Source organism: Pleurodeles waltl, chromosome 6 (assembly GCF_031143425.1).
Source record: "Pleurodeles waltl isolate 20211129_DDA chromosome 6, aPleWal1.hap1.20221129, whole genome shotgun sequence".
Taxonomy (NCBI): domain Eukaryota; kingdom Metazoa; phylum Chordata; class Amphibia; order Caudata; family Salamandridae; genus Pleurodeles; species Pleurodeles waltl.
In genome coordinates this window covers 1670618912-1670631119 of record NC_090445.1, presented here as the reverse complement: position 1 = coordinate 1670631119, position 12208 = coordinate 1670618912, and the positions used below count along the sequence as shown (strand labels likewise).

At 49.3% G+C, this 12208-nt stretch overlaps 1 protein-coding gene across 3 annotated transcripts in view; it reads right to left on the bottom strand.

The window, feature by feature from the left end:
- The window catches only part of CNTRL (centriolin), a 579099-nt gene that overhangs the window by 163246 nt on the left and 403645 nt on the right, over positions 1-12208 (bottom strand). The gene's annotated exons all lie outside the window — the stretch shown is intronic.

Genomic DNA, 12208 nt, shown 5'->3' with positions numbered 1-12208 from the left:
GACAGCATGCCTGTCAAGAACAAAATCTTTAGACAATCTGACCATGTTAAGGAAAGCATCAAGGTGGAAGTCCACAAGATGCTGGAATTGGGAGTAATTGAGCGCTCTGACAGCCCCTGGGCTAGCCCAGTGGTCCTAGTCCCCAAACCTCACACCAAAGATGGAAAGAAAGAGATGAGGTTTTGTGTGGACTACAGAGGGCTCAATTCTGTCACCAAGACAGATGCTCATCCAATTCCCAGAGCTGATGAGCTCATAGACAAATTAGGTGCTGCCAAATTCTTAAGTACCTTTGACTTGACAGCAGGATACTGGCAAATAAAAATGGCACCTGGAGCAAAAGAGAAAACAGCATTCTCCACACCTGATGGGCATTATCAGTTTACTGTTATGCCCTTTGGTTTAAAGAATGCCCCTGCCACCTTCCAAAGGTTGGTGAATCACGTCCTTGCTGGCTTGGAGTCATTTAGCACAGCTTATCTTGATGATATTGCTGTCTTTAGCTCCACCTGGCAGGATCACCTGGTCCACCTGAAGAAGGTTTTGAAGGCTCTGCAATCTGCAGGCCTCTCTATCAAGGCATCCAAATGCCAGATAGGGCAGGGAACAGTGGTTTACTTGGGCCACCTTGTAGGTGGAGGCCAAGTTCAGCCACTCCAACCCAAGATCCAGACTATTCTGGACTGGGTAGCTCCAAAAACCCAGACTCAAGTCAGGGCATTCCTTGGCTTGACTGGGTACTATAGGAGGTTTGTGAAGGGATATGGATCCATTGTGACAGCCCTCACTGAACTCACCTCCAAGAAAATGCCCAAGAAAGTGAACTGGACTGTGGAATGCCAACAGGCCTTTGACACCATGAAACAAGCAATGTGCTCAGCACCAGTTCTAAAAGCTCCAGATTATTCTAAGCAGTTCATTGTGCAGACTGATGCCTCTGAACATGGGATAGGGGCAGTTTTGTCCCAAACAAATGATGATGGCCTTGACCAGCCTGTTGCTTTCATTAGCAGGAGGTTACTCCCCAGGGAGCAGCGTTGGAGTGCCATTGAGAGGGAGGCCTTTGCTGTGGTTTGGTCCCTGAAGAAGCTGAGACCATACCTCTTTGGGACTCACTTCCTAGTTCAAACTGACCACAGACCTCTCAAATGGCTGATGCAAATGAAAGGTGAAAATCCTAAACTGTTGAGGTGGTCCATCTCCCTACAGGGAATGGACTGTATAGTGGAACACAGACCTGGGACTGCCCATGCCAATGCAGATGGCCTTTCCAGGTTCTTCCACTTAGAAAATGAAGACTCTCTTGGGAAAGGTTAGTCTCATCCTCTTTCGTTTGGGGGGGGGTTGTGTAAGGAAATGCCTCCTTGGCATGGTTGCCCCCTGACTTTTTGCCTTTGCTGATGCTATGTTTACAATTGAAAGTGTGCTGAGGCCTGCTAACCAGGCCCCAGCACCAGTGTTCTTTCCCTGACCTGTACTTTTGTATCCACAATTGGCAGACCCTGGCATCCAGATAAGTCCCTTGTAACTGGTGCTTCTAGTACCAAGGGCCCTGATGCCAAGGAAGGTCTCTAAGGGCGGCAGCATGTCTTATGCCACCCTGGAGACCTCTCACTCAGCACAGACACACTGCTTGCCAGCTTGTGTGTGCGAGTGAGGACAAAACGAGTAAGTCGACATGGCACTCCCCTCAGGGTGCCATGCCAGCCTCTCACTGCCTATGCAGTATAGGTAAGACACCCCTCTAGCAGGCCTTACAGCCCTAAGGCAGGGTGCACTATACCATAGGTGAGGGTACCAGTGCATGAGCATGGTACCCCTACAGTGTCTAAACAAAACCTTAGACATTGTAAGTGCAGGGTAGCCATAAGAGTATATGGTCTGGGAGTTTGTCAAACACGAACTCCACAGCACCATAATGGCTACACTGAAAAATGGGAAGTTTGGTATCAAACTTCTCAGCACAATAAATGCACACTGATGCCAGTGTACAGTTTATTGTAAAATACACCCCAGAGGGCACCTTAGAGGTGCCCCCTGAAACTTAACCGACTATCTGTGTAGGCTGACTAGTTTTAGCAGCCTGCCACAAACCGAGACATGTTGCTGGCCCCATGGGGAGAGTGCCTTTGTCACTCTGAGGCCAGTAACAAAGCCTGCACTGGGTGGAGATGCTAACACCTCCCCCAGGCAGGAATTGTCACACCTGGCGGTGAGCCTCAAAGGCTCACCTCCTTTGTGCCAACCCAGCAGGACACTCCAGCTAGTGGAGTTGCCCGCCCCCTCCGGCCAGGCCCCACTTTTGGCGGCAAGGCCGGAGAAAATAATGAGAAAAACAAGGAGGAGTCACTGGCCAGTCAGGACAGCCCCTAAGGTGTCCTGAGCTGAAGTGACTCTAACTTTTAGAAATCCTCCATCTTGCAGATGGAGGATTCCCCCAATAGGGTTAGGATTGTGACCCCCTCCCCTTGGGAGGAGGCACAAAGAGGGTGTACCCACCCTCAGGGCTAGTAGCCATTGGCTACTAACCCCCCAGACCTAAACACGCCCTTAAATTTAGTATTTAAGGGCTACCCTGAACCCTAGAAAATTAGATTCCTGCAACTACAAGAAGAAGGACTGCCTAGCTGAAAACCCCTGCAGCGGAAGACCAGAAGACGACAACTGCCTTGGCTCCAGAAACTCACCGGCCTGTCTCCTGCCTTCCAAAGATCCTGCTCCAGCGACGCCTTCCAAAGGGACCAGCGACCTCGACATCCTCTGAGGACTGCCCCTGCTTCGAAAAGACAAGAAACTCCAGAGGACAGCGGACCTGCTCCAAGAAAGGCTGCAACTTTGTTTCCAGCAGCCTTGAAAGAACCCTGCAAGCTCCCCGCAAGAAGCGTGAGACTTGCAACACTGCACCCGGCGACCCCGACTCGGCTGGTGGAGATCCGACACCTCAGGAGGGACCCCAGGACTACTCTGATACTGTGAGTACCAAAACCTGTCCCCCCTGAGCCCCCACAGCGCCGCCTGCAGAGGGAATCCCGAGGCTTCCCCTGACCGCGACTCTTTGAACCTAAAGTCCCGACGCCTGGGAGAGACCCTGCACCCGCAGCCCCCAGGACCCGAAGGACCGGACTTTCACTGGAGAAGTGACCCCCAGGAGTCCCTCTCCCTTGCCCAAGTGGAGGTTTCCCCGAGGAACCCCCCCCCTTGCCTGCCTGCAGCGCTGAAGAGATCCCGAGATCTCTCATAGACTAACATTGCGAACCCGACGCTTGTTTCTACACTGCACCCGGCCGCCCCCGCGCCGCTGAGGGTGAAATTTCTGTGTGGGCTTGTGTCCCCCCCGGTGCCCTACAAAACCCCCCTGGTCTGCCCTCCGAAGACGCGGGTACTTACCTGCAAGCAGACCGGAACCGGGGCACCCCCTTCCCTCCATTCTAGCCTATGTGTTTTGGGCACCACTTTGAACTCTGCACCTGACCGGCCCTGAGCTGCTGGTGTGGTGACTTTGGGGTTGCTCTGAACCCCCAACGGTGGGCTACCTTGGACCAAGAACTGAGCCCTGTAAGTGTCTTACTTACCTGGTTAACCTAACAAATACTTACCTCCCCTAGGAACTGTGAAAATTGCACTAAGTGTCCACTTTTAAAACAGCTATTTGTGAATAACTTGAAAAGTATACATGCAATTTTGATGATTTGAAGTTCCTAAAGTACTTACCTGCAATACCTTTCGAATGAGATATTGCATGTAGAATTTGAACCTGTGGTTCTTAAAATAAACTAAGAAAAGATATTTTTCTATACAAAAACCTATTGGCTGGATTTGTCTCTGAGTGTGTGTACCTCATTTATTGTCTATGTGTATGTACAACAAATGCTTAACACTACTCCTTGGGTAAGCCTACTGCTCGACCACACTACCACAAAATAGAGCATTAGTATTATCTCTTTTTGCCACTATCTTACCTCTAAGGGGAACCCTTGGACTCTGTGCATGCTATTCCTTACTTTGAAATAGCACATACAGAGCCAACTTCCTACATTGGTGGATCAGCGGTGGGGTACAAGACTTTGCATTTGCTGGACTACTCAGCCAATACCTGATCACACGACAAATTCCAAAATTGTCATTAGAAATTCATTTTTGCAATTTAAAATTTGTCTAAATTCTTAAAAGTCCTGCTAGGGCCTTGTGTGTTAAGTCCCTGTTTAGCATTGTCTTTTAGAGTTTAAAAGTTTGTTAAAAGTTTGAAATTAGATTCTAGAAACAGTTTTAGATTCTTTAAAAAGTATTCCAACTCTTAGCAGAATAATGTCTGATACAGAGATGCAGGTGGTGGAACTCGACACCACACCTTACCTCCATCTTAAGATGAGGGAGCTAAGGTCTCTCTGTAATATAAAGAAAATAACCATTGGCTCCAGACCTACCAAAATTCAGCTCCAGGAGCTGTTGGCAGAGTTTGAAAAAGCCAACCCCTCTGATGATGACATCACAGAGGAAGAAATTAGTGACTTGGAGGCCAATGTCCCTCCTCCAGTCCTAAATAGGGAGAACAGGACCCCTCAAGTCCTGTCTCCAACTGTGTTAGTCAGAAATAGTGAGTCCCTCACAGGAGGGTCCCACATTTCTGAAATCACTGAGGATGCTCTCAGTGAAGATGACCTCCTGTTAGCCAGGATGGCCAAAAGATTGGCTTTAGAGAGACAGCTCCTAGCCATAGAAAGGGAAAGACAAGAGATGGGCCTAGGACCCATCAATGGTGGCAGCAATATAAATAGGGTCAGAGATTCTCCTGACATGTTAAAAATCCCCAAAGGGATTGTGACAAAATTTGAAGATGGTGATGACATCACCAAGTGGTTCACAGCTTTTGAGAGGGCTTGTGTAACCAGGAAAGTGAACAGATCTCACTGGGGTGCTCTCCTTTGGGAAATGTTCACTGGAAAGTGTAGGGATAGACTCCTCACACTCTCTGGAAAAGATGCAGAATCTTATGACCTCATGAAGGGTACCCTGATTGAGGGCTTTGGATTCTCCACTGAGGAGTACAGGATTAGGTTCAGGGGGGCTCAAAAATCCTCGAGCCAGACCTGGGTTGACTTTGTTGACTACTCAGTGAAAACACTAGATGGTTGGATTCAAGGCAGTGGTGTAAGTAATTATGATGGGCTGTACAATTTATTTGTGAAAGAACACCTGTTAAGTAATTGTTTCAATGATAAACTGCATCAGCATCTGGTAGACCTAGGACCAATTTCTCCCCAAGAATTGGGAAAGAAGGCGGACCATTGGGTCAAGACAAGGGTGTCCAAGACTTCAACAGGGGGTGACCAAAAGAAAGGGGTCACAAAGACTCCCCAGGGGAAGGGTGATGAGACAACCAAAACTAAAGATAGTAAAGAGTCTTCTACAGGCCCCCAAAAACCTGCACAGGAGGGTGGGCCCAGAGCCTCTTCACAAAACAATGGGTACAAGGGTGAAAACTTTGATCCCAAAAAGGCCTGGTGTCATAGCTGTAAACAGCATGGACACCAAACTGGAGACAAGGCCTGTCCCAAGAAAGGTTCCACTCCAAACTCCCATCCAGGTAACACTGGTATGGCTAGTCTCCAAGTGGGATCAACAGGGTGCCCAGAGCAAATCAGGGTCCACACTGAAGCTATTCTAGTTTCTGAGGGTGGGGTGGATTTAGCCACACTAGCTGTCTGGCCGCCTAACATGCAAAAATACAGACAGCAACTCTTAATTAATGGGACTAGAATAGAGGGCCTGAGGGATACAGGTGCCAGTGTCACCATGGTGACAGAGAAACTGGTTTCCCCTGGCCAATACCTGACTGGAAAAACTTACACAGTCACCAACGCTGACAATCAGAGAAAAGTACATCCCATGGCAATGGTTACTTTAGAATGGGGAGGGGTCAATGGCCTGAAACAGGTGGTGGTCTCCTCAAATATCCCAGTTGACTGTCTGCTTGGAAATGACCTGGAGTCCTCAGCATGGGCTGAGGTAGAACTAAAAACCCATGCAGCAATGCTGGGTATCCCTGAACTGGTGTGTGTGAAAACAAGAGCACAATGCAAGGCACAGGGTGAACAAGTAGAGCTGGAGTCTGGAAGAATGGCCCAGCCTACCAAGAGAACAGGAAAGTCAGTTGGGAAACCAACTGCAGCACAGCAAAAGAAAGGGAACCTCTCTTCTCAGGAAGAAGTTCTGCCCTCTGAGGGAACTGAGCCTTTGGAGCTTGAACCTTATCAGGTTGAGCTCTTAGGCCCAGGGGGACCCTCAAGGGAGGAGCTGTGTAAGGGACAAGAAACCTGTCCCTCTCTTGAAGGCCTTAGGCAGCAAGCTGCTGAAGAGTCCAAAGGCAAGAAAAATGGAACGCATAGGGTCTATTGGGAAGATGGACTCCTGTACACTGAGGCCAGAGACCCCAAACCTGGTGCCACTAGGAGAGTGGTAGTGCCTCAGCTGTTCAGGAAGTTCATCCTAACATTGGCCCATGACATTCCCCTTGCTGGACATTTGGGACAAACCAAGACGTGGGAGAGGTTAGTCAACCACTTCTACTGGCCCAATATGTCCAACATGGTTAAGGAGTTTTGCCTCTCCTGCCCCACCTGTCAAGCCAGTGGTAAGACAGGTGGGCATCCAAAGGCCCCCCTCATTCCACTTCCAGTGGTGGGGGTTCCCTTTGAAAGAGTGGGTGTGGACATAGTTGGTCCACTAGAACCTCCCACAGCCTCAGGAAATATGTATATCCTGGTAGTAGTGGATCATGCTACCAGGTATCCTGAAGCTATTCCCCTTAGGTCGACTACTGCCCCTGCAGTAGCCAAGGCCCTCATTGGTATCTTTACCAGAGTGGGTTTCCCTAAGGAGGTGGTGTCTGACAGAGGTACCAACTTCATGTCAGCATACCTAAAGCACATGTGGAATGAGTGTGGAGTGACTTATAAATTCACTACACCATACCATCCACAAACTAATGGCTTGGTTGAGAGATTCAACAAGACATTAAAAGGCATGATCATGGGGCTCCCAGAAAAACTCAAAAGGAGATGGGATGTCCTCTTGCCATGTCTGCTTTTCGCTTACAGAGAGGTGCCACAGAAGGGAGTAGGATTCTCACCCTTTGAACTTCTGTTTGGTCATCCTGTAAGAGGACCACTTGCTCTTGTTAAAGAAGGCTGGGAGAGACCTCTCCATGAGCCTAAGCAAGACATAGTGGACTATGTACTTGGCCTTCGCTCTAGAATGGAAGAGTACATGGAAAAGGCAACCAAAAACCTTGAGGCTAGCCAACAACTCCAGAAGTTTTGGTATGACCAAAAGGCTGCACTGGTTGAGTTCCAACCAGGGCAGAAAGTCTGGGTTCTGGAGCCGGTGGCTCCCAGGGCACTCCAGGACAAATGGAGTGGCCCTTACCCAGTACTAGAAAGGAAGAGTCAGGTCACCTACCTGGTGGACCTGGGCACAAGCAGGAGCCCCAAGAGGGTGATCCATGTGAACCGCCTTAAGCTCTTCCATGACAGGGCTGATGTCAACCTTTTGATGGTAACAGATGAGGATCAGGAGGCAGAGAGTGAACCTCTCCCTGATCTTCTGTCATCAGACCCAAAAGATGGCACAGTAGATGGAGTGATCTACTCAGACACCCTCTCTGGCCAACAGCAAGCTGATTGTAGGAGAGTCCTACAACAGTTTCCTGAACTCTTCTCCTTAACCCCTGGTCAGACACACCTGTGTACCCATGATGTGGACACAGGAGACAGCATGCCTGTCAAGAACAAAATCTTTAGACAATCTGACCATGTTAAGGAAAGCATCAAGGTGGAAGTCCACAAGATGCTGGAATTGGGAGTAATTGAGCGCTCTGACAGCCCCTGGGCTAGCCCAGTGGTCCTAGTCCCCAAACCTCACACCAAAGATGGAAAGAAAGAGATGAGGTTTTGTGTGGACTACAGAGGGCTCAATTCTGTCACCAAGACAGATGCTCATCCAATTCCCAGAGCTGATGAGCTCATAGACAAATTAGGTGCTGCCAAATTCTTAAGTACCTTTGACTTGACAGCAGGATACTGGCAAATAAAAATGGCACCTGGAGCAAAAGAGAAAACAGCATTCTCCACACCTGATGGGCATTATCAGTTTACTGTTATGCCCTTTGGTTTAAAGAATGCCCCTGCCACCTTCCAAAGGTTGGTGAATCAAGTCCTTGCTGGCTTGGAGTCATTTAGCACAGCTTATCTTGATGATATTGCTGTCTTTAGCTCCACCTGGCAGGATCACCTGGTCCACCTGAAGAAGGTTTTGAAGGCTCTGCAATCTGCAGGCCTCTCTATCAAGGCATCCAAATGCCAGATAGGGCAGGGAACAGTGGTTTACTTGGGCCACCTTGTAGGTGGAGGCCAAGTTCAGCCACTCCAACCCAAGATCCAGACTATTCTGGACTGGGTAGCTCCAAAAACCCAGACTCAAGTCAGGGCATTCCTTGGCTTGACTGGGTACTATAGGAGGTTTGTGAAGGGATATGGATCCATTGTGACAGCCCTCACTGAACTCACCTCCAAGAAAATGCCCAAGAAAGTGAACTGGACTGTGGAATGCCAACAGGCCTTTGACACCATGAAACAAGCAATGTGCTCAGCACCAGTTCTAAAAGCTCCAGATTATTCTAAGCAGTTCATTGTGCAGACTGATGCCTCTGAACATGGGATAGGGGCAGTTTTGTCCCAAACAAATGATGATGGCCTTGACCAGCCTGTTGCTTTCATTAGCAGGAGGTTACTCCCCAGGGAGCAGCGTTGGAGTGCCATTGAGAGGGAGGCCTTTGCTGTGGTTTGGTCCCTGAAGAAGCTGAGACCATACCTCTTTGGGACTCACTTCCTAGTTCAAACTGACCACAGACCTCTCAAATGGCTGATGCAAATGAAAGGTGAAAATCCTAAACTGTTGAGGTGGTCCATCTCCCTACAGGGAATGGACTGTATAGTGGAACACAGACCTGGGACTGCCCATGCCAATGCAGATGGCCTTTCCAGGTTCTTCCACTTAGAAAATGAAGACTCTCTTGGGAAAGGTTAGTCTCATCCTCTTTCGTTTGGGGGGGGGTTGTGTAAGGAAATGCCTCCTTGGCATGGTTGCCCCCTGACTTTTTGCCTTTGCTGATGCTATGTTTACAATTGAAAGTGTGCTGAGGCCTGCTAACCAGGCCCCAGCACCAGTGTTCTTTCCCTGACCTGTACTTTTGTATCCACAATTGGCAGACCCTGGCATCCAGATAAGTCCCTTGTAACTGGTGCTTCTAGTACCAAGGGCCCTGATGCCAAGGAAGGTCTCTAAGGGCGGCAGCATGTCTTATGCCACCCTGGAGACCTCTCACTCAGCACAGACACACTGCTTGCCAGCTTGTGTGTGCGAGTGAGGACAAAACGAGTAAGTCGACATGGCACTCCCCTCAGGGTGCCATGCCAGCCTCTCACTGCCTATGCAGTATAGGTAAGACACCCCTCTAGCAGGCCTTACAGCCCTAAGGCAGGGTGCACTATACCATAGGTGAGGGTACCAGTGCATGAGCATGGTACCCCTACAGTGTCTAAACAAAACCTTAGACATTGTAAGTGCAGGGTAGCCATAAGAGTATATGGTCTGGGAGTTTGTCAAACACGAACTCCACAGCACCATAATGGCTACACTGAAAAATGGGAAGTTTGGTATCAAACTTCTCAGCACAATAAATGCACACTGATGCCAGTGTACAGTTTATTGTAAAATACACCCCAGAGGGCACCTTAGAGGTGCCCCCTGAAACTTAACCGACTATCTGTGTAGGCTGACTAGTTTTAGCAGCCTGCCACAAACCGAGACATGTTGCTGGCCCCATGGGGAGAGTGCCTTTGTCACTCTGAGGCCAGTAACAAAGCCTGCACTGGGTGGAGATGCTAACACCTCCCCCAGGCAGGAATTGTCACACCTGGCGGTGAGCCTCAAAGGCTCACCTCCTTTGTGCCAACCCAGCAGGACACTCCAGCTAGTGGAGTTGCCCGCCCCCTCCGGCCAGGCCCCACTTTTGGCGGCAAGGCCGGAGAAAATAATGAGAAAAACAAGGAGGAGTCACTGGCCAGTCAGGACAGCCCCTAAGGTGTCCTGAGCTGAAGTGACTCTAACTTTTAGAAATCCTCCATCTTGCAGATGGAGGATTCCCCCAATAGGGTTAGGATTGTGACCCCCTCCCCTTGGGAGGAGGCACAAAGAGGGTGTACCCACCCTCAGGGCTAGTAGCCATTGGCTACTAACCCCCCAGACCTAAACACGCCCTTAAATTTAGTATTTAAGGGCTACCCTGAACCCTAGAAAATTAGATTCCTGCAACTACAAGAAGAAGGACTGCCTAGCTGAAAACCCCTGCAGCGGAAGACCAGAAGACGACAACTGCCTTGGCTCCAGAAACTCACCGGCCTGTCTCCTGCCTTCCAAAGATCCTGCTCCAGCGACGCCTTCCAAAGGGACCAGCGACCTCGACATCCTCTGAGGACTGCCCCTGCTTCGAAAAGACAAGAAACTCCCGAGGACAGCGGACCTGCTCCAAGAAAGGCTGCAACTTTGTTTCCAGCAGCCTTGAAAGAACCCTGCAAGCTCCCCGCAAGAAGCGTGAGACTTGCAACACTGCACCCGGCGACCCCGACTCGGCTGGTGGAGATCCGACACCTCAGGAGGGACCCCAGGACTACTCTGATACTGTGAGTACCAAAACCTGTCCCCCCTGAGCCCCCACAGCGCCGCCTGCAGAGGGAATCCCGAGGCTTCCCCTGACCGCGACTCTTTGAACCTAAAGTCCCGACGCCTGGGAGAGACCCTGCACCCGCAGCCCCCAGGACCCGAAGGACCGGACTTTCACTGGAGAAGTGACCCCCAGGAGTCCCTCTCCCTTGCCCAAGTGGAGGTTTCCCCGAGGAACCCCCCCCCTTGCCTGCCTGCAGCGCTGAAGAGATCCCGAGATCTCTCATAGACTAACATTGCGAACCCGACGCTTGTTTCTACACTGCACCCGGCCGCCCCCGCGCCGCTGAGGGTGAAATTTCTGTGTGGGCTTGTGTCCCCCCCGGTGCCCTACAAAACCCCCCTGGTCTGCCCTCCGAAGACGCGGGTACTTACCTGCAAGCAGACCGGAACCGGGGCACCCCCTTCTCTCCATTCTAGCCTATGTGTTTTGGGCACCACTTTGAACTCTGCACCTGACCGGCCCTGAGCTGCTGGTGTGGTGACTTTGGGGTTGCTCTGAACCCCCAACGGTGGGCTACCTTGGACCAAGAACTGAGCCCTGTAAGTGTCTTACTTACCTGGTTAACCTAACAAATACTTACCTCCCCTAGGAACTGTGAAAATTGCACTAAGTGTCCACTTTTAAAACAGCTATTTGTGAATAACTTGAAAAGTATACATGCAATTTTGATGATTTGAAGTTCCTAAAGTACTTACCTGCAATACCTTTCGAATGAGATATTACATGTAGAATTTGAACCTGTGGTTCTTAAAATAAACTAAGAAAATATATTTTTCTATACAAAAACCTATTGGCTGGATTTGTCTCTGAGTGTGTGTACCTCATTTATTGTCTATGTGTATGTACAACAAATGCTTAACACTACTCCTTGGGTAAGCCTACTGCTCGACCACACTACCACAAAATAGAGCATTAGTATTATCTCTTTTTGCCACTATCTTACCTCTAAGGGGAACCCTTGGACTCTGTGCATGCTATTCCTTACTTTGAAATAGCACATACAGAGCCAACTTCCTACACACACTGCATCCATTTATCACATTCCGAAAAGTTGCAAAATGGATGCTGATTTGGGTATATTATACTTCCTGGAATAGGGGAAAATGCATGGAATTAGACACAATATTCCTGGGTCTGCATGTTATTTCCCATTCCAGGAAAAATACTTTGTAATCACTGTATTGTTATCAGCCACACTCTTTTATTCCAGCCTTTGTTGCCCCATACCAAAATACTGGGAACTTGTATTGCAGGCCACAGTGTGATACATAGAAAAAAGTATTGCAGGTATAGGTTTCTGATAAGATATGGTTACATAACAGAAGGTTTGATGGGAAGAGGATGCAGGATCATTAAGAGGCACACTAATTTAAACTCCACACACTAGAAATCATTTTTCACCTATTTCAGACACAGAAAGATAGT